Source organism: Miniopterus natalensis, chromosome 10, assembly GCF_054644295.1.
Source record: "Miniopterus natalensis isolate mMinNat1 chromosome 10, mMinNat1.hap1, whole genome shotgun sequence".
Taxonomy (NCBI): domain Eukaryota; kingdom Metazoa; phylum Chordata; class Mammalia; order Chiroptera; family Miniopteridae; genus Miniopterus; species Miniopterus natalensis.
In genome coordinates, this window is record NC_142090.1 from 66,483,250 (window position 1) to 66,505,839 (window position 22,590).

Below are 22,590 nucleotides of genomic sequence, written 5' to 3' on the forward strand. Positions count from 1 at the left end.
TTTGATTATGGTCATCTGAGGAGAAAGCATGCATATTACAAAATTGGGGAACAAAGAGACAAAATCTGGCTGCAGCATGAGTGTTACTACTTTAAATCCCTATGATCTTGGTTGAACTCTTAACCTCTCTGAAACTCAGGTTCTTAATTTCCTTTGCGTATCCCAGGCATCTGGTGTGAGCAAAGAATGAATTAATGCATTTAATGAGTTGTTTTCTGAAGAATATAAAAATAGTGCACAGTCCTTGGAGTCATTTTAACATAGTGGCTATTTGTCCTGGTTCTAGTGAGAGACATACAAGGGGAAGTTCAAAGCTCAGCTCTGTCATAAGTCATTTGCCTTATGTGGTGATCGTTCGCGTAACTTTAAAATGGGTGCGTTAGTGGTGCCTATTTTTTCAGGCTATTGGGGCGATTCAGCTCGAATGAAGCATTCAGTTCAGTGCCTAGAATACAGCAAGCACTAAAAACGACTTGCCACTGTTATAAAACCGTGAAGCTTCTCTTAGTTGATCTGTGGCATGTTTAGAAAGCCCAGTCATCATACTATATGTCTCAAAAATGAGAATAATGACTCTAGTCATTCAGCAAAATTGAATTATTTTCAGGAAATGCCTTCCTTTTTTTATCCTGTTTTTTTCTTTTTCTTTTTTTAAGATAAGTCATTACAGAAAATAAAAAGGGAGCCATGGTTTCTTAATTATGTATATACAATTTTAGAAAAATAAATGAGAAAGTCCACTTTTAGTTAGTATTATACAGTGGCCCATCCTTATCTGCAATTTTGCTTTCCATGGTTTCAGTTACCCCTGGTCAACCTCTGTCTGAAAATATTAAATGGAAAATTCCATAAATAAACAAATCTTACATTTTAAGTTGTGTGCCATTTTGGGTAGCGTGAGGAAATTTTGTGCCATCCCCTTCATCCTGCCCAGGATGTGAGTCATCTCTTTGTCCAGTGTATCCACACTGTATATGCTCCTTGCCAGTTGGTCACTTAGTAGTCCTCTCCATCATCAGATAGACTGTCACCGTATTTCAGTGCTTGGGTTCAATTAATCCTTATTTTACTCACTATTTCATTCACCTCTCTTGATCACCTTACATCATCACAAGAAGGGTGAATACAGTAGAATATAATATTTTGAGACAGAGGGATCACCTTCACATAATTTTTGTTTCAGCATATTGTTATATTGTTCTATTTTATTATTAATTATTTTCCCACTGTATCTAATTTATAAATTAAACTTTATTATAGGTATGTATTTTTAGGAAAACCATAGTTCAGTATGGTTTCAGGCCTCTACCCCTGAAGATAAGGGCAGACCGCTGTGCTCTCAAGATTGTGTTGTTACCACTATAAGAGGTTTTTGCATTAGCTGTGGTGCAGTGTCAAAGAAAGAAAAAGTATATTTTAATTGGTTTCTGTTGATCAATAATCCTAGAAACAACTCAAAGGAAATCAAGGCATTTCTCCTTTCAAATTAACCAGAAAGCTTCCATAAATCCTTGCTTTCCTAACATAGGTGTGGTGGTTAGAGAACCCATGTGCTGGTCAGGTTTCCTGGGTGTGAATCCTGGCTCGACCAGTTATTAGCTATGTGACTTTGGGCGAGTTGTTAAATCTTTCTAGGTTTCAATTTCCACACTCTTAGAAAGACTGAAAGAGAATGAATATAAAGTGTCCAGTATGGCGGTTGGTATATTTTAAAATCCCTCCATGTCAAAAAGTAAAAACTCTTAGTCATTGTTAGTTATCATTATAAATATCCCATTAATGTCTATAAAATTGAGCACCCTAGAAAGTGTTAGAGCATGTATCAACAACAGAGATGCTTCATCCAGAACTCAACTATTACAAATTCATTCATATTTAAATCATCACTATATGAAATCTTTAGTAACTATGAAAAGTTGTGATGATTCTAAATGGATTTCATACTAGATTCTCCTGAGAATTTATTGTCTATTTTATATAATACTCAGTTTTGAGGTCTTTTGTATTACCTTGAAGGAAAATTCTACAGTGAAAAATATCCTAATACCTATTTATAATCACTCAATATTTTCCTTCATTTTATCAATTTTATATATAATGGAAAACATGTTTTAATGCCTTGGAAGTAAAAACTTGCAGATGACATCAACAGTTGCCCTCTCCTTTACTCTTGTGTTTTTTCCCCTTAAACCTGAGAAATAAAAATGAAATTATTATATTACTATTTTGATGAATGGTCTATACATCAAGACAGCGGGATTTCCACTCTCCCTAAACTCCAGAAGCCATTGACAATAGAGAACAATAAAACACACCTTTGGGATTCAGGAGGAAAATATTCCAGGAACTTCTGGAATCCAATATTTCCAAATAAAACTATTGCATAACATTTCCTTAATAAAATAGAGCAAAAAATAATGGGCCATATTTGACCTTTGAGACCTCATCATATAGACTTGTAAGCGATAATAATAATATCTAATCTTTACAGAGCACTAACTAGATGCCAAGCTCCGTTTCAAGTCATCTCTAATCCAATGCACTGCAGGTGGTTACTGAGTGGTGGAGGTGAAGTGCTCACCCAGGCTGCTGGTTCCAGAGTGCACTTAGGCACTGTGCTTTCTCCCTCTGAAATAAAGGCTGTGAAAGTCCTTCAGGGAGCTATTGTCATGGATCAGCTCCGCATGCCTGTTGCTACGCTAAGTCCGGTACAAAGCCTTATTGTATCACAGATAGTATGCGGTCAGCCACTCACCCGACGAGTGACTCTTCTACGTGATCCAAATTCATGCCTCAGCGAAGTCTGTTATTATAGGTCAATGAACCATCAGGCACTTGCAAAATACTCACAACTGGGGGATTATCTTTGTGATTCTCAAGAGTCTTTCATAAATATTATGATAAATTTACAGCTAGTTAGACTAACTATGATTTGGTGAAAGCAAGTTCTTTAACAGGTCTGCTTTTAAAGAAAAAACCTTTCAAATGTCAAATGATGACATTCATTGATACTTTGTAAGTTTGTTTCCTCGTATTTGTGAAGTATAGATGAAGATAAATGAGTTTATGCCATCTTTCTTCCTCCCTCCCTCCCTCCCTCCCTCCCTCCCTCCTTCCTTCCTTCCTTCCTTCCTTCCTTCCTTCCTTCCTTCCTTCCTTCCTTCCTTCCTTCCTTCCTTCCTTCCTTCCTTCCTTCCTTCCGTCCTTCCTTCTGTTTTTGCTCTAATCATACTTAAGACCATGACAAGCCTCCAGGACTGTTTGGATGGAATAAGGCTATGGAGAAGTAGGGGAAGCTTTTGGTGGGACACATTTCTGTCACTCTTTCTGTTTATTTTGTCTCCTCTTTCAGACCTCTAGGGAGGAGCTTGAGCGGTTTTCCTCCTTGGAACGCACTTGCTATCCGCTGTTAGACATCCATCAGGATTGAGATGGGCTCATAGGAGAAGGTAAAGTGCAGGCAACTCCAGGCTTCTCTTCTCTGGAGATCCAAGAGAAGGGCAAGAGTGGGAACCGAGGTGACTACAGACCTCGTCCTAGCCCAGCAGGGAAGGAGAGCTCATTGAGATTTAAGGCAAAACTCTTTCCAGGAATCGGTAGGTTGAGCCTGGGATCTTCTACATCTTGTCTTGCCTGTCTTGATTTAACATAATTCAATAAACACAGGGGTGGACAAAAGTAGGTTTACAATTGTAATAAAAATAAATAATATAGTAATTAATAAATAACAATACAAGAATATATTCTGTGTTTTGTGCACTCACAACTGTAAACCTGCGTTTGCCAACCCCTTATTTATTGAGCTCTCACCAACTGTCAATGCAGTAACAATCCCCCCCAGCATTTTTCTTGATGGAGGGAGGACTTTGCCTTGGGTCAGGGTGGACATTTTACATTTTATGTTTCCAGCAAAAGACCACAATGTAAATTCACCTTATCTGCGGAAAACCTTTGTGGAAATAGATCGTTCATGCTCTTTTAGAATTTCCAGGGCGTTCCCTTATTAGAACTGTCCCCTATCCCCTCCTCCTGACAGGAGTTTAAACCCTTATCGTTCTGAGTTGCACCTTCTCCCCAAAGTGTAGAGCGATGTGTTTAAGTTAAAACTATGTCTTAGTCATCAAAATTGCTCTTTGTTCAGAAGATATATTTTTAAATGTACTTGGAACGGGGAATGAGAAGGAAAAGCCGCACTCGGGAGTGAAAATAAACTGTAAGATAATCCCGGAGAGGCTTAGGAGTGGGGTTTGTTCCTGAGAAGGTTGGGGGCGGAGTGGAGAGCGAAGCTGGGTTACAGAGCGGGTGTGTGCCCGATGTCCTGAGTGCGTGTGCGTAGTTACATGTGGGTGTGCAAAGCAACGAAGGGACTGAGCATTAGAGTAGACAGGGGATGAACCCGAGAAAGCATTTATGGCTGTAAGAACCTCAGAGACAGACTGTGGCCTTTCACAGCACATAGACTCGGAGCTGGGAAAGGAAATCAGATTGTATTTGCTGTCATTTCCAAGGTCCCAGCCACATGTGAAAGTCGATGTTGTTTTAAAGTTGTGGTGGAAGCCAGCAGGAATTTTCAGTATTACCGTTGCCTTGTCAACACCCGGCGTGATTAAACGGTTTAAAGAAGGGGAGTGAAAGGAGTAGACTTGTGGTTTGTGAAGACTGTCCAGGTGGTCTGGCGTAGGAACTAGAGACTGGGGCACCGTGTCTCCTGCCCCAGAGAAGGGCAGGAGAGAGCAGGGGACTGAGGAGCTGGGTCACCAATATACTGTTGGTGATGGCAGCCTACGACGTGGGTGAGCATGTGCACATAGCAAGGGTGTATGAGCTAAGTGTGTATACGTTAAGTGTGTGTTTACACCCAGGAGCTGTAGAGAGGCAAGGCAAAGGGGGCAAGAACTCTGGATAATAGGGGCAAAGTCACTGACATTTTTAATATGTAAGAGATTATTTGATTTTAACAAATAAAATTGTATTAACTTGTGAAGAAAGCTACACTTTGTTCTTAGCAATGTAGTTTCCTAACAATTCCCTAATTCTCCAGAAGGGACAGCAAAATAGGTCAAAAGATTAGAAATCTCTTGTCCATTGTCACAGATAATTGTGTGATCAACTTCCTAGAAAGGGCCAAGAAGTATCTTCATATCAGCACACAGACCATTTCTAGAGTTAAGAGTGAATCATTTGTAGTTAGATTTGCTGTAAAAAAGCTTTGTGGTTCTCAGTAAAAGAATTCGGAAAAGAGTCCTTTCTTTACCATGTTGGATTTTGTTTAAATGTCTCTCGTAATAATTGAGTGTATTCTCATCAAAAAATACATCCATTCGCATTAATAGTTCTGGAGAATTAAATAATTTTCACAAAACCCTATAAAACGTTAATATGTTACAATATAAACCATTAAAAATGTTCCCCTTTAAGCTTTACTCTCAAGAAAGTTTCAATTACAAGAAATTAACTTTGGTATTTGTACAGGCTTATGAAAGATGTGACAGAAGATAAAGTTGCCTGGTTTTGACCAATTTTCTTAGCAGGTCCTGTAAGTAAACATCATGTACCATGTCCAAATAATATCATAAGAAGTTTTAAAATACTGTAAAACCGTGTGTGACCCTTTCTAGAATGCAGTATCACTGTTTTTGCTTCTGGGTTTTGTTGTATAAACTTTTAATAACGATTGTAGCAGAATGAACATGAAGGACTAGAAGCAAGTGATTAAATCAAATAATTGGAAATTACATTAATATTGATCAGAGGAGAGTGGCATAGTTTGAGAGTTAGTGAGTGTTGGTGATGATTATCCTACATTTTTCTTTCTCTCTCCATCCTGGCCAATGTTTTCAGCACCCTCCCCTTCCTCCCCCCTGTCCCTACGAACATAAGACCCCTTACCCTAAGGGATGCTGGTGTCCTAAGGACAAATATTATATGTAACTGACAGAATGTTCTTGACCATTGGGCTGTATATGTTATTCCTGGCCGCTGGGTCAGAAAAGGGGGAATTCCTGACAGTGCTGATTACTACAGAAAAGTTACAACGTAGAAGAAATACACACAATGTTCTAGCTTATCACTTGCTTTCAAACACAACCACACCAAACATGGTTCCTGGCTGAATACAGAATAAAGCACATTTTCCAAACACCTACTTGGCCTATTTCAGCAACATGTGTGCCAAAAAGCCTAACCCTGTAAACATCTAAGGTTTCAGAGACATTTTGTACTTCCATGCAGTATATTCGCTCAGAAATCACTAAATAGAAACTTTCTGTTTGGATAAAGCTTCCCTTTTTTGAAAACAAAGAACATTATGCCAATTTTTACTAGATGGTATAATTCTTCAAAACTCATTATTACAGTAAATAAAAATATACATTTCAGAGTTTACATTTTTCTTTTAATCAGACATTATTTGCCCAAAGAATTTCTCTCCTTGAAATGCTTATTTTGAAAGTTATCAATTGTTTTACACTGAATTACAATTGCTTATAGACCCCTTTTCATGCTTTTTGACTGACAAAATACTTGAATAACAAATTTTATTTCTTGACTGATAACTCATAGAAAAATAAGGCATGTATAAGAATCACATATATTTGCTAATTGGTCTTCATATGGCCAATGTAATTTGATAAACTGGATAATAAATATTAGAAGACAATATTGAGGCTCGAAAGACCATACTTTCAATGTGGTATAAAGTCATGTACCTACTATTTTGTTGGTATAATTCAGGTTATATTGTTCTAGAGAGGTGGCATAGGACGGTTGAGAATAAAAAAGTTACCAATGCACACCTAAGCATGTGACAGAGACTTAATTGGAGGTATCCTCAATATTTGTGTATCTAGAGCTTTGTGAGTAATTGTAACTACCAATAAATAGACAAATGAATGGTCAAAATACTTGGGAGTAAATGAAGCCAGGAGCTTAGATATCTTTGCCTCATGAAGACATAAGGGATTTGAAAGATGGTTTTATACTATGATCAAGCCTTCACAGTACTGATGTAGCCAAGGAAGTTTTTAAAAGACATCAAAATTATTTCTGTTGAATAATGTGCCATTATGCTTAGAACCCAGACTAGTAATGTAATAAGTATCATTTAATGAGCACATATTGTGTTAGGCATTTTAGCAAGTGAGTCACACACATTATCTAACTGAAGCCATACAAATATTTTATTTTAAATATCATGGTCTTAAAAATATAAGAACTCATATAACTTGTCAAGTCCAGAAATACTTCTGTCCTATTCTGAAACAACAACCAAAAAATCCAGTTTTATAATGAATGCAAAGTTATTTGGTATGTTACTACCATGAATCTTCCTTCATACTACTAAGTAAATTCCCTTTGGAGTATGACATCAAGCATTGCATAGAAAATAGAGTTTTTGTTTATGTTTATCCATCCATAGTTTTTTCTTTTTCTATAACAGCCAATACTCTGAAAGACAAATACTGAAAAAAATGTGCACAGTAAAGGTCATATTTAGAGTAGAAAGAAGTCAAAAGGAAAAGCAAAGTATGTTGTTATAACACCTGTAATTTACTTTAAAATATTTTAGCATAGCCAGTGTGAACTTAAAGTACAAGTTAGTTCAAGCTTCACTTCTGGGCTGTTCTAACAGCAAATCCACTCCTCATTTTGCTAGTTAGCATTATTTCAGAATGGCTACCCTCCCGAGGTATTCAGTAGAAACACTTCAGTTCTCTGTGGCTTGGACAACATTTCAGGCTTTTGCTACACCGAGTTAACACACCGAGTATTGTTTATTAGCATGACGGCTCTCATTGGTGAAATTAAGGACATTCAAGATATGTGCACTGACTAACATACAGAAATCTAGCCAGGTCAGCAGCAGGCAATAGGGATCCCTTGAAGATCTTGTAACAAGAAGTTGGTTTCTGGAAGGTTTCTTGATGTCTAATTCTAGACAATCCAAGGACTGAATCCTGCTTCAGGAAGATTATTATGTCTGTCTCAAAATAGTAGTGTTCGTGGCGTTTACAGGTCAGGTTGGGTAAACTGTTTGGGGTTTGCTTGATGATGAATGCTTTGTTAATACTCTTTGTTATGAGACTTGCTTTCATTATATCCTGGTAACAAAATTATAGGGGAGTATCTAATCACCCCCCAAAAATATTTTCAGGAGCAGCTGTCATTATAAATAGAATGAACATAAGCACTGTTTATGACCATAAGTTCAGGTCAAATTGTAATATTTAGTAGAATCGGTCAGTTTGCAACAATAGAATGTCCCCTTTTGGCTGCCTTCTGCTCTAGTTGCCTTCTTATATGTTTAAGACAAACTCATTAAATGTTTCTCAAGAATTCAACTGAATAGAATCATAACTGAGCAAATGAGCTGAAAATTTTTATATCAGAACTAGACATAAGCTAATTTTATAACAATCTGCAGTTTTTAATAATTTGTAGTCAATGAAAGTATAAGAACTTTGCAGTTTTTTTAAATAAAAGTATCCTGACGGGGTGATTCTGTAAAGATAATTTCTGCTAGACTAGCGCATAGCCTGAAATAGTTTGCTAAAGTAAAAAAAAACAAGTAAACAATGATAAATGAGCAAAATGAATTGAGATCATCTCTTAAAAGTGAACGCAAATTTTGTATTTCATTTTAACTCTATGTTTTTAATATATAAATGTTTTAAGTTATTTCCAGCTCAAACAGATTTTCATTTTCTACAAATTTTTCAGCTTTATGTGATGTTGCAGGAATTTGTCATCAGTGGCCTTTCAGTGAACAGTAGTTCTCATACATCCAGCCAGAGAGGGAGTATGCTGAGGAGCTGTGCCAGGAATAAGTCTTGGTCTTAGGGGATTTCTTTCACTGAGTGTCTTCTTCCTTGGAAAAGTGATACATAGATAGTAAATTCTAGGCTTGATGCCAAGTTAGCAACATCTAAGATAACCCCACGAACAGAGCTGGTTTTTAATCATGCTTAGGCCTGAGTGATGGAGAAAAACACTTAAAGAATATGAATCTGCTTAGATTCAGAGACCCTTCCTTGGAGGCATTTTGTTAGGTTTCCATTAGGCCCACAGAGCTCACACTTTTGATGGGGATAAAGTTATGGTTAAAGAAGCAGTTCTTTAAATACTCTGCACTTTGTGTGAGTGTTGTGGAAGAAGGAATGTGGTAGGAGTTGAAAAATTAAAAAGGCCTCACCAATAAAGTCCTTTTCTATGAGGGTAAGTGAACTGGCCTCATTCATGGAAAGACCTGTCTCCCCCAAATTGATCGCTTAGGGGAAGTAGGAGTACCCATCCCAAAGATTTTTATTCTTCCTACTTTAAAAATGTTAGTTTTAGTTATACTTATTAAAAGCACTCACTTTCTTGCCCTTGTTAGACTTCCAGGCAGCAGGGATATTATTATTATTATTATTATTATTACTACTACTACTACTACTACTACTACTACTACTGCTAATAAATTATTTTTAGTTACTAGTGCCAGTCTGCACATTTGCTCTTCATCTGGATTCACTTTTACAGAAGCTGTACTTTCATAACCACAGCACCATTATAGTATTTTCTTCTTGAGAAAAACCCAGTGGTCTGGGGTCATATTCATTTTTAGAGATCGAGGTCAGCTTTTATTTCCCTGAACTCTGTGGAATTTGTCTTCCTGCCGCTCAGCATTCTCTAAGTTGACATGGATATGGATATACAGGGTTATCAACTGCATTTGTTGGACTCCATTAAAAATCAGGAATTATTCTGATGTTTCAAGCAGAGGAGAATAAATATATGTAATTTGTTATAAAGTTGTTGGAAGAATCAGAGCAAAAATAGGAAAAGATGTATTATACTAAAATCAAGAAACTGATCATTCCTTTGGTCTGGAGGCTACCAGCCTCTTGTCCTGCCCTCTCTGCTTCTTGAGTAACTAGCCACTGTTGGAGCCCGACCCCAATGCTTCCCTCCTTCCACCTTTCCATTTCCCTCTGGTGTCTCCTATTGGGAGATAGCGAAAGAAAAACAGTTGGCAAAGGAGTTGGAGTAATGCAATACTCAGGATAACAAAAACCAGCATTAGAGAGCAAAATCTAGAAGGGCAAATGTGAGGCTAAGAGATATAATTTGCTGATTAAAATTAGACCTGCAATATAATTTTCAATTATTAATCATTTTCCACCTTCTGATAACCGTCTTCTTTCTCTGAACTCATTTATATCACTTATCGTCTGTTACCATCCATAATATATCTGTCACTATTCGATACAGTGTCCTTTTGGGGGTAACACAATGCATTGGTATATTATCTGTGAGCTTTTTTATACCAACACATATAAAATAAAAATTAATGAATACTGATTAGTGCAAACAACACTAAAATGTATTGTTTAATTCAGATGAACCTCGTGTTTAGAAAAACAATGGCTTTTCTTTTATTGTTTGTCACTGTAGTATTGGGAGGCCCTGTCCTGGAAGTTTATGGCATGTGTCAGCAACAGCCACAACAGAATGTTCTAGGGATGGTTCTCCATGTTATAAACAAGTCAGCAGTTAAAGTCTTTCTTACCAAATGAGTGACTCAACTGGTGTGATGTAATTAAGAAGACATACGATGACAATTTCAGTTGTGCAGTTTTTGAAGTTGGTTGGTTGTCAGTGGGTGTACTCTCAAGTGTAAAATTTGAGTATTAAAACATTTGAATATTAAACTCTCAAGATCTAGTTTGTTACAAGCAAGTTATCTGAACTTAAATATGCTAAACATAAATATTAAAATGTTTTTAAAATGTCAAAGTAATAATGGCACTTATAGGTGTTAATTATCATTAAGTCAACATACATGCAGTGTATTGCAAGGCGAGTGTTATCCTGTTTGATGACTAAGTTTAAATAACCCTCTTTTTATCACACAAGTAGTGGAGTAAATATTCAGAACCCAGTTTGCCAAACTTCAAGTCCATCATCTCACCATTGTACCGTGCCAGATGAGAGATCAGCTGCTGTGTCTTAACCAAATAATTCTCAGGAGTCTTTATCTTTGGATCCATCTCCCTTCTCCTACCCTGTAAACCAATAGAGGACCAGTGCTGCCTTAGACTTCTAGCTTACCAGTGTCCTTTACCACCCAGTGGTGCCCACGTGAGTAATGAATGACTTCAGCAATTTCTCGGGGAAACAGCTTTCTAAAGTGACTTGTTTGCTAATGTCATTTTAGTTTTATCATTGGCAATATTTGGTATTTGGGAGGCCGAGATAAAGTTTCATTTCTGAAATTTCAAAAGTTGAGACAAGAAAAGAATCTAGAACTATTATAAGCTATACACAACAGAAATTTTGTTTCTTTGTTCCTCTTTTGCCTCCCCCCCCCCAGTTCCCCTTTGATACAAGGACTCTGCTGTTATCAGCAGTCACTGGTGTTGTCCCCAGTCTTTGTGTGAATGCACCGGAGTCAGGGAGACTGTTATCCCAACTACACGGAGGAAGTCACGCCTGTTACAGATAGCTTAGAGGCAGAGGTACTTCAGCCATCATATGTTTGAGGGGTGTTTGTTTTGTGTTTATCAGATGCTGTGGGAACATTTTCAAAACAAAGTATTCCCCAAAATGCATGAAGAGAAATCAACAATGATTTAAAATCACTGGACTTAGTATCCAACATCTTACAGTTAGTAACTAGTATTTTTTAATTCTTTTGAGACCACAGAGCGTTTAAGCAAGCAGCTTTTCATATGCAAATATCCTTAAATGAAATGAGAACAGTGTTTTTGCAGCTGGGGACAGCTGTAGCAACTCTCTGCCCTGGGAATAAAACTTTACAGAAAAGTAAAAAGTAAAAAGAGACTTCGTTTAGTTTAGCGCAATTATGTGGTAACCATATATTAACGTTTCCTCTTTCCCAAGTCATAGATTTCATGTGAAAACTACATTTTACTTCATTCAGTTGGCAAAGAACATTCTTTTTATCTGGAAGATATTAAGCGCACAAGTGCTAATGTTTTCTTGTATGATTTTCAAGCTGTCTAAATTTGGGCATGTGCAGTAAACCCACTCACCCCACACATGCATACTTAAAGGCTCTTTGCTATATTTATTTCTGGATATTGGCTAACACAAGTTGTAAATGAGATTCTAAACAAACCATGTTGATTTATCTGCAGAACTGTCACCAGGGCTCAAATGAGCTGTTTGCTTGTTTCACTTTCCTAATCATTGGTACTGTCACTGAAGCAGGAATTGCACATCTGGCGCATCGGTGAGAAACGGAGGGAGAAGCCGTGGGGCGGAGGCTCCAGAGGAGAGGCCGAAAAATGTGAAGGGAAGAGAGATGGTGACAAAAAGGTGGGAGGGGAGAGTGGGAGGAAGAAGAGGGAGGTCAGGAAGAAAAGCTGTAGGAGGGAGTAGGTGACCAGAGCAGAAGAACCACGAGTGTCTCTCATGTCCTTCAAAGATAAAACTAGTCATTAGGTAGGACAGAGAAAAAGCAAAAAAACAAAAAAGTAAAAAGGGGCACTGAACACGCAAACGTGCAAAAATGCACACGAACCCACTCAGATCAAATTAAAATAACCGGTAAATAAGCTTTCTATAACCATCTGAGGAACGGATATGTTTTTATTATTTACTTATTTTTATTATATTTATTTGGGACATTTAAAAAAACCTGGTAGCTTGGCATTCTAGAAATGACTCCGATTTAGAGAATTGGCTTTGTTGGTTTTGTTCAAAGAATTTCAATTTCACCTTTACTTTCAAAAACGATAATTTCTAAATGTTAAAATTATAAGCTGAAAACCAGACTAAATGGATACGCCGTAAGACTAGAGGCACGTTACATCTTCCAGCATGGCCATAGTGAGTTAACAAGTTAGCCTAGAGCTAATATAAATTCTAAGTTTGTATTCCGTATTGAGTGGAGCTCCCTTAAGCTATTAAAAAATACTTTAGTAAAAGTTTTTGAGTAACACAGGAGAAACAACGTAGTGAAACAAACATACATCGTGGTAAATTAGGTAATATAGCTTTTCTCTTCCTGGCTTTTTCATTTTTTAGCTCTAATTTTCCTAAGTTTGTAGGCAGGACGTGCAATTCATCTCTCAAACATCTGTGTGTCTAAATAGCTAAGCATATTTTATAACTTCATGAATATATGACTCCTTGAAAGTCCTAATTCAGCTCTTCATCTGTATTCTCTTTGTTAGCAATGACTTAGAAAATGCAAAGAAAAATCCCGAATGCTACCTTGAAAGGAGGAAATTTGACTTGTGTTGAGTCTCATTTTAATTTTGACAATCTAATTGAACTATATGAAAGTGAGAACAAAATGAGCAGCACTTTTGTTGCTATTCTTAGATTGGAACTTTAATAGAACTTGTTTTCACTTATAAAACTTTTCACATCTGAACTTCTTTTCACCTGTAAACCAAACACCATATTGCTCAGTGAATTATGTAAAATTTAGCTAATGTTCTGCTTGAATACAATTGAGTTCTTTTAATTCTCTGTTCTGACACTCTTATTTATCATGGATGTCTACAATTCACCTTTCAACTTTTTAAAAAAATACTGTAAAACACTACTGCATAAATATAGTTACATATGACAGGTATATGGATTTTGATAAGTTGGATTTTTAATTTTATTAATATGAAAATAATGATGATTTCATGATAACATTCTCTATTTCTTCAAAACTGTATTGTAAATATCATCAGGAATGGTGTGTTTAGGCAGCAGTGAGTTCAAGGGCTCATCTCAAGATGCTAATGCATTGTTCAGACAGGATCACCTGATTCTGGGTCTGACCTGGGGATCTATAGACCTGGAATTTGGATTTTCCCTTGTACTCATAAGGTATCTGGCTTCCAGGGACTGACTGACTACTAATGCTATCTCCTAGGTTATTGGTTAGTAATGGTGACAAATAAGAGAATTAGGCATTCAAGTTCCCTCATCACTCCATTATCTTCTCTGAGTCTGCACATGGTCCTAGGTGGCAAATTTTGTTTGGACTTAAATTTAAATGACTGGTGTCATCAAATTATGACAGGAAAGGTTTTTGCATATGTGCTATAGGGCAAAACCTGGAGAGTTCAGATCAGCGAATATTGTGCTTTGGTCAGAGTTAAAGAATTATTGCAAATACATATTCTTTGATGCCTCGTCATTTCTATTTCCTTCTCATGTTGCCGCTGAATATGGGCCTGCAGGGAAACATGCCTTCTAAGACAATAAGGAACCAGACTTGATGGAAAATTCTTTTTAATATAGGTCCCTAAATAATTTCAGCCGGGATAAAGGATTGCTGCTCTGGCAGTTGAATGCCTTTGCCCAGGAGTGACGTTACCTCCGCTCATATTTTATCAGTCAAATAAAGGCACCTAATTTCATCTAATTTCAACAAGAGCAGCAAAATATGATCCTTTCATAGGTGTAAAAGAAGACAATCAGAATATTTATGGACATCCCTAATGAGCACAAAATTCAAAGTGTGTCTTCATAATGTTAGATAATGATATGCATCCTTACCCTCACAAAAGCTCAAGAGGATTTATAGACCTGATAAGATGATTGTGCTGGGGGATTTAACATCAATTAAGCAGAGTGATATTTTACCTAGGTAAAGATTGCAAAGGTAAAGTAGATTAAAACTGAACACTAACTTATTAATAAAATGTCCTTGTATATTTGACTACTGATACATTCATATGGTTAAAATACAACAATGAAATTTAAGAGGTATACATTAATATGTTTAATTTTTGCTTGTCCCTGTCTACCTTACTTCTAATGCATAAATAACCATTATTATTAGTTTTTGTGTGTGTATGTATCCTTTCAGTATGCCTTTCTGCTTTTTTTTTACTTCAAAACATATTCTAGAGGTTTTTCCATATCACAGTTAATCTTCATTGCCTTTTAGAGCTTCATGGCATTCTATAGAGTGAAAAGATACTTGGTGGTTTCCACTCTTAGTTTACCACAATAATCTTACAAACCTCATTTCTTGTATGTGCGGGTTGTACCTAAGGGATAAACATCTTGAAAGGAAATTGCTTTGTAAAAGGGCAAATGGATTTTTATATTTAACAGATATTTCCAAGTTGCTTTCCCTATGCGATAAATGTTCCACAAACTTTTTATCAAAGTGCATTGGAAAGCTTTCTAATTTTTGCCTGTCTCATACATAAAAATTGTCAATTTCATCAGAAATCAATTGATTAAAGAGCCATTGACAAACTGGAAATTCAAGAAATATTTTTAGACATACATACTCATTCATCCTGAGGTTGGAAATCCTTGGGCAATTTCTATCCATTCTACCAACAACCTAATGTTGAATAGAGTTAATAGCTACCCTTTCAGGATTCTGCCACTGCTCAGGCAAGTTATTCTGTTTGAATATGTTGAAATATTATTACCTCTTCTCATGACTCCATTAAAGAATGCACATTAGTCATGTCCTTGAAGTTTCAAAATAAATCTTAGTGACCTCAGGGCAGCAGAGAACGTGCGTTGCTGGTACCAGCCTGGTCGTGGGAGACGGAATGTGAGAGGAAGAGTCCCTTCACCCTTCCCTTCCTCCTGCACAAATGTCTCTTCCTTTCTCTGTGCTAGGTTTCCAAACAAAGTCCTCCTATATTTCAAGCTACACAGCCTCCCTTTTCCTCCTCCAATAAAGCCTCACAGACTGCAACCTTTGTAAGCTTTGATCTCTTGGTAAGACTTCATTGGACTCTGCATTCTTGTTTATCAGCATCTGGGAGGCCACACAAAGGATCCCAAAGTTCTCTGAAGCTCATCTACTGCGACGTTCTCTGGTGTGGGCTTCGCTTTCTTAAAAAACTCTTTTTATGTTCAGGTAACTGTTGGAAGTAAAAGACATCCCAGCAGCAATAAATAAATAAATAAATAAATAAATAAATAAATAAATAAATGGAAACATATCACCTTTTAACTGGAAAATAATTAATCAGCACCTTGTCACTTTAACAAGGCAACAGGAACCACCTATCCCTGCGCTTTACTGATAGCAACCCCAAATGAAACCAGATTTATACGGCCAAACATCTGTCTGTAAGACATGCAAGTTTCACATGGTGGCAAGGCTGTCTTCCCTTGTTTGATCCACTATCTAAAAAGTATTGTTCGGCTCTCAGGATTACCTAATTAGTGTGGTTGAATAAATAGGTCACACTTCCTCAGATCAGTCACTCATTGGGTCAGTATTTTCCTTCTTTATTCATTAATTTATTCCTTCATTGAACCATGTTGGATCCATCCTTTATCTGTAGAGTCTAACACCATGTCTGGAATACAGTAAACACCTAATGCTATTGACTGGCAGACTAAATAAATTAATTAATGAATTATTAACCCAGGGTGTAGGTAGGGTTTATGGAAAGAATATGTGTGCTTGCTTTACCCCATGTTAATATGAAGGTTTTCCCAGTAGTGGGAAAACAGTTTAGGATTTTTTCCATGAAATCAGTGATGGGTGGGAAGGAGAAAAATACAGAAGATTTTTTAATCAACCTTTCTTCATCTGTGAATAGGGCATCCCCTTTATGTATCCTCAAGTTCAACAGTAAAATATAGGCATAAAGGAGCAAGATAATTCTCTTTTAAAGGAAATGAGATGATAAAAGCAAAAGATGAACATAATTTAAGAATCCAGGTGATAAGGCAAATGAGGGAAGTTGATTAATAATGTTAATGTAAAATATTCACAGCCACTTTTCAGTGTAATATTTATGCTTGTGCAGATTTATTGAAAAATAGAAGTTGGCTTTCACTTAGATACATATAGTATATGAACTGTCCTTTTTGTGAGAATGTCATTATGTTTTAAAACTCACTTAATGAATTTAAAATATTGTAGAGATGAATTATAATTAAAATAATTGAGTATTTAAAGCCATAACTTTAAAAATCTAAGTAGCAATGTCTTGAAAAAAATCTGGAATTTCTGGCTGTTTAGTTTATTGTGTATAAAATTATTTATTCTAAGGATACTAAATTTTGGAATATCTTGATAGGTATTATCATCAAATTATCCCCTTGAATAGTCTTCTGAAGCTCCAGTAGTTTCTGTTTAACTCACCCTGGACAGCGTTATGTACACAGGTGACATTGAAACTAATCACCACCTGGTATGAGATGGGCACTGGACAATAACAACGAGCGTTGGCCATCAACAGTGTACACAGACCTGCCCAGTAAATGTTATTCCCGTCTCTACCTCTCCATATACATATCACAGAAATATTTTAATTTAATGTTTCTTGGTTGCAGATGATGTTGAACTCTACTCCACATGTATTCGTTACATCTTTTTTTTCTCCATGAAGAGGTTTTTGGTAATAACATTGTAAAGGGGAAAAAAAGGAAAGTAATCCTTTGGAATAGTTACTGTGGTTGAAAAATAAAGTAATTATTACAACATCTAATTTTCCTTGTTCGATTTACCTTTTCTCTTTGTTTCTCTGTTCTCTATTGCTAACTTCCTAATATTTTAAGAAGCCAAAAGGGATATTGTGACCTCATTATGTGGTTTGGTGCTTGGGGGGGTGAACTAGGTAATCAAGACAGGAAGCACTGAATTCTGGGTTGTTGGGGCACAATAGAAGGCAGATGATGGTCAGTAGGATCCTTTTTTTTTTTTTTTAACATATCTTTATTGATTTCAGAGAGAGGAAAAGAGAGGGAGAAAGATAGATACATCAATGATGAGAGAATTGTCATTAATCAGCTGCCTCCTGTGCACCCCCTACTGGGGATCGAGCCCCCAACCTGAGTATGTGCCCTGACCGGGAATCAAACCTCAATCTCCTGGATCCTAGGTCAATGCTCAACCACTGAGCCACACCCGGCCAGGCAAGGATCCATTTTTAACACAATTGTTGTAGTGTCAATTTTGAAAGAGCAAATTTTGAAAAACTGATTTATTTCTGTCTAGTCTAATCACTACTATAGAAAATCATTACACAGAATATTTGCAATCACAGGATTATGGTAAATTTTATATTTTCATTAGCTCCATTAAAGTAAACTATAGTTTGGGTTGTAACATGAAAGATGGCTGTCTAGATAATTTGAGGCAAAAAAGATTGTAAATATATGTATAAGTGACATGAATTAGATATTAATATATTCTAAGTCATTTATTCTTGCTCATTGACAAGTTTTTAAAGTAATAAACCATATTTTAGAAAGGCAAGGTATCTTGAAAGAGGTAAATGATGGGATTTTGAATAGTCTAGCTATTGAAACATACAAAATTGTTTAGACCATGCTATGGTTTATTGGGAAGTAATAGCATACTTTCTTTGTGCTGATAGCACTTGGAGAGTGAACTGAAGTGGGAATGTTAATCACTTTGTTACTTCCCAGTTTACCACAGGCATTGGTTGTTGCTGAACAAGATTATAAAAACTATTATTTGCTACTAGCAAAAATATCTGGGAAATAATGAAACTGACAGGATTTCATAGAACATTATTGGGAAAACAAACCAGTGTACCCTACCATTACTTATTCAATTGCATATGAACTGTGGATTTATCGTGTTTGGTGGAAAGAGATTTAGAATGAGACTTGAGTCTGTCCCTTATTAGCTGTGAGATCTTTATTAAATTCTATAAATGATTTACAGCTCAATTTCCTGATAACAATAGATTGCTTACCAACTTTATTTTGCTTATATTCACTAAACTTATCTAACTGAACTTGACTAGTAGAGTAAAAGTTATGTTTGTGAACTGTGCAAGTTATGTGATTTTTAAGGTCCCTTCCAACTCTGATATTTATAGTTTTCTCACATAGGACCCATTTCTTAGCATTTAAGTGCCATCCAGGTGCTCACTGATCACTTCTCTTCCATTTCTACTCATGTGCTACTTTGTGCACTAAACAGATACTTTTCACTTGTGCTTTAAACCAGTGTACCTCAAACTATCAGTGGGGAAGGACCCATTGGTTTTTGCCTTTGATATAGCACAGAATAATAGATTTATGAAATACAACAAAAATTAATTTCTAGAGAAGAGAAATTAAACTAAAATAAGACATTTAAAATGCAGCTTCAAATGGGATACTCTTAAATATAATAGACATGGAATTACTCAATCAAATTGTTATATGCTTTTCTAAATTCTTATTCTGAATGTCTTTAATTATCTCATCACAGATAAGTAATAACAGTTCACAAACTGGCACCCATCTACTAACTACACCTTGAATAGCACTGCTCTCAAGTCTAGATTAGTGGTTCTGAAATTCTGATCCCTAGATTAGCAGTATCAACAACACCTAGAAACTTGCTGGAAATGCACATTTTTCAGGCACTTCCCAGACCTTCCCACCTAATTTGCATTAAATTGCATCATCATATTATGTTGATATCACTGCCAAAAGATGGTGGGGAGATGGAAAATCAAAATAGAAGAGTAAGTAAAAAAGAAGTCAAGAAACATGGCTTTCCAAGCTTTCTTCTAAATTTATTTCCCAATGATTTCCCTGGGGAAAAGAGACCAAATTGGACAAATTTAGACTCAAATTAACTTTCATTTTAGTCTCCAAATTCCACTCATAAATTTCGATTTTAATAAATATAGATGCTGCCATTAGAATTGCAAACATATTTATGCTGTCACTGGAATTGCTATGACATTGATGCTTTTTAATTTAAAAGTAATTCAGACACAAAATACACTTTTAAGAAATAAAGCTTATGGACCATATGCTTGCTTAAATGGTTAAGTAGCTATTACTTTAGCACTTTTGGTTAAAATTGTTGAGAACAACTTGAATTTGTTTTTCCAAGAAGACATGCCATGAAGATTTGGTAAAGGCATACTCAACACTATTCTGAGATAGCTTTCAGATTGTAGGAAAACACTCCCTTTGGCATCACATCAGGATGTCTTTGACTTAAGCAAGTTTTCAAAAGCTAAAGGCCAGCTTCATCATGTCTTGGATTTAAAATAGTACCCTTTTGCCAATCATTTGGGAGTCATCGAAATAATTTAAATCAATGAAACATTTCTTTAAAAAAATATAAAATCAGATTCACATTTTGTTGCAAATCCATTTATCTCTGTGGCTTATATGTTGTGAATTTATTCTTGGAAAATTATGGAGAAATTATTGAGAACAATACTTAAAATAACTCAAAAAGGCAAGGAAATAATATGTATCAGAACAAGAAAAAGTCTAAAACTCAGTCAACAACTTTAAAAATAACAACAAACTTATTGAGAGCCAACGAAAACATTGTTTCCACTGTGAACACTCTATATGTGAGAAATCATTTTTATCTCCCAAACCACAGAGGATGTACAATTCTACACCCTAATGACTTTGAGTATGAAGAATTCATGTAGCTCAAGCTAAGATTTTTTCATTGCTTTTGGCCTCAAAATGCCTTAGGTGATTATTTTCCCCAGCACCACTGTTATACTTTTTGCAAAGTAAAAGGAAGTATAAAAGATGAAAACTTGAGGAAGAGAAACTAACAATATTAGTGCACATGTTTTTAAAAGGCTGTCATTCAGCCACACAGATACACAAGTGACACCCTGCCAATGGAGTACATATAAGGTGTTCACAGTGGAAACAATCTTTTCGTTGGCTCTCAATAAGTTTGTTGTTATTTTTAAAGTTGTTGACTGAGTTTTAGACTTTTTCTTGTTCTGATACATATTATTTCCTTGCCTTTTTGAGTTATTTTAAGTATTGTTCTCAAAGTTTTGTTATTAATAATATACCATTCCATATAATCCTATAATTTTGCATATGAGTAATCTTTCTTGTAAAAGATAATTATTTTTTAATTATCTAATATATTTTATATTTGATAAACATTTTAAAAATGTTTCTTCTTAGCTTTTTTAAACTCCTTGATTTTCTTTTATTATGATTTCTTCCATTTCTATATAAGATTTTTCTCTCCAATACAAGAGGGTGCATAAAAAATTCTGTGGACTTTCTTCCTTCCCAAATTGTAAAAAAAAGAATTCTCATCCATTCACTTATTAGTCTAGTCAACAATATTTATTGAACACTGCAGTAGATATTGGGAATACAACTTAAAAAATTAATATTATGTTCCAGCCCTCAAGGAGATGATAATTAGTCACAGGGTGATGACACTGTCCCTGCAGAGGGCTTGGTATCATGGCTTGTTGGAAAGTGTTAGGATTCTTGATTATTCCATGGGGCTGAGAGAGGCATTCTTATGTGTGTGTGTGTGTTGGGCAGGGAGGTGGCAGAAGTCTGCAGGCTGGGACAGGATCCCAGAGGCCTAGTGGAAGTGAGGGAGGCATCTGAATAAGGGAGGTGATTTAGTCACAAGAGATGAACTTGAACAAGTATAAAGAGGATACCGAATGAAGAGTGTCTCGGCTCTCCTCCACATCGTCCCAGTTCCCAATACTCGCCCCAACAGTAACCGCTATGATGTCACTTTTTTCCTTCCAGAGATGCTTTTTATGCACATTCAAGCCAATAATTGTATATTATTTTCCCCCTTTTAAAAGAACTCATAGGGTATGTGCTCCTTTTTTTACACCTTGCTCCCCACCTTAATACAAAATAATACTGAATGTAAACTGTAAAAAAATAGATATGTAGTGGAAAATCCTTTTTTAATTCCGCTCACTAGATGGCTGAACAAGGACTAGATAAGGAAACACCGTGATAAAGAACACAGGCAAGGACAGTTGCTATACAGCTACAAGGGCAAATCATCCATTTGAACAGAATTAGTTACATGTAGTTATATCTTTTTATTAAATACTGACAATGATTATTGAGATGTTTACCACAAAATTCTTTCAATTTCTGTCTTATATTTCCTATCTAGAAAATATTTCCAATACATCCCAATTTTGCAAATAGTTTTTAGTGAGTACTTATATATTTTATTATTTTGATAAATGCAGAACCCAACCTTACGTCTACTTATCTTTATTTTTTGGCTCCTAAGGAGCAAACTGCTGATAATTGCTGCACTGTGGCCATAGAGAACTCTATTGCTTTGTAAGCTATGATTTATGTTCAGCAGGAATAATACCTTTTGAATTCCATAGCATGAGGTAGATTTGTGTTCATTTTTTTCTTTTCTACTTGGCAATCCATCAACAATATTTATGTGTTTCTCACTATAGGTGGTTTGAGTATTTCATAAAAAATGTTGTTATTCACTCTAGTACTCATGGGTGCAATATTGTCCAAGAATGATTCCTCACTTTGATAATATAATATATAAATACAAACTTATAAATACAACATTCAAGTGAAAAATCACTCAAAATATAATTTACTTGTTAAAATGTGAATGCCAAGCTCTCTGCAGAATTGATGTAGTGAGGCGGTTAAAGGGAGAGATTTTTAATAATTGTCTTTTCCCAAACACTCGATAAAAATGTCCAGGTATGGCTTGTCTTGAGCATGAATCAATATTGTCAACTAATTGACTGAATCCCAGATCTTGTGTTCCATTCCTGTTTTTGAGGCAGCACAAGCCTTATTTGAGAATGTAAACCTAAATAATCTACTGTTATGAGAAGAAAGCTAAAACACAATGTAGTTCCACCAGAAGGCCTCTGA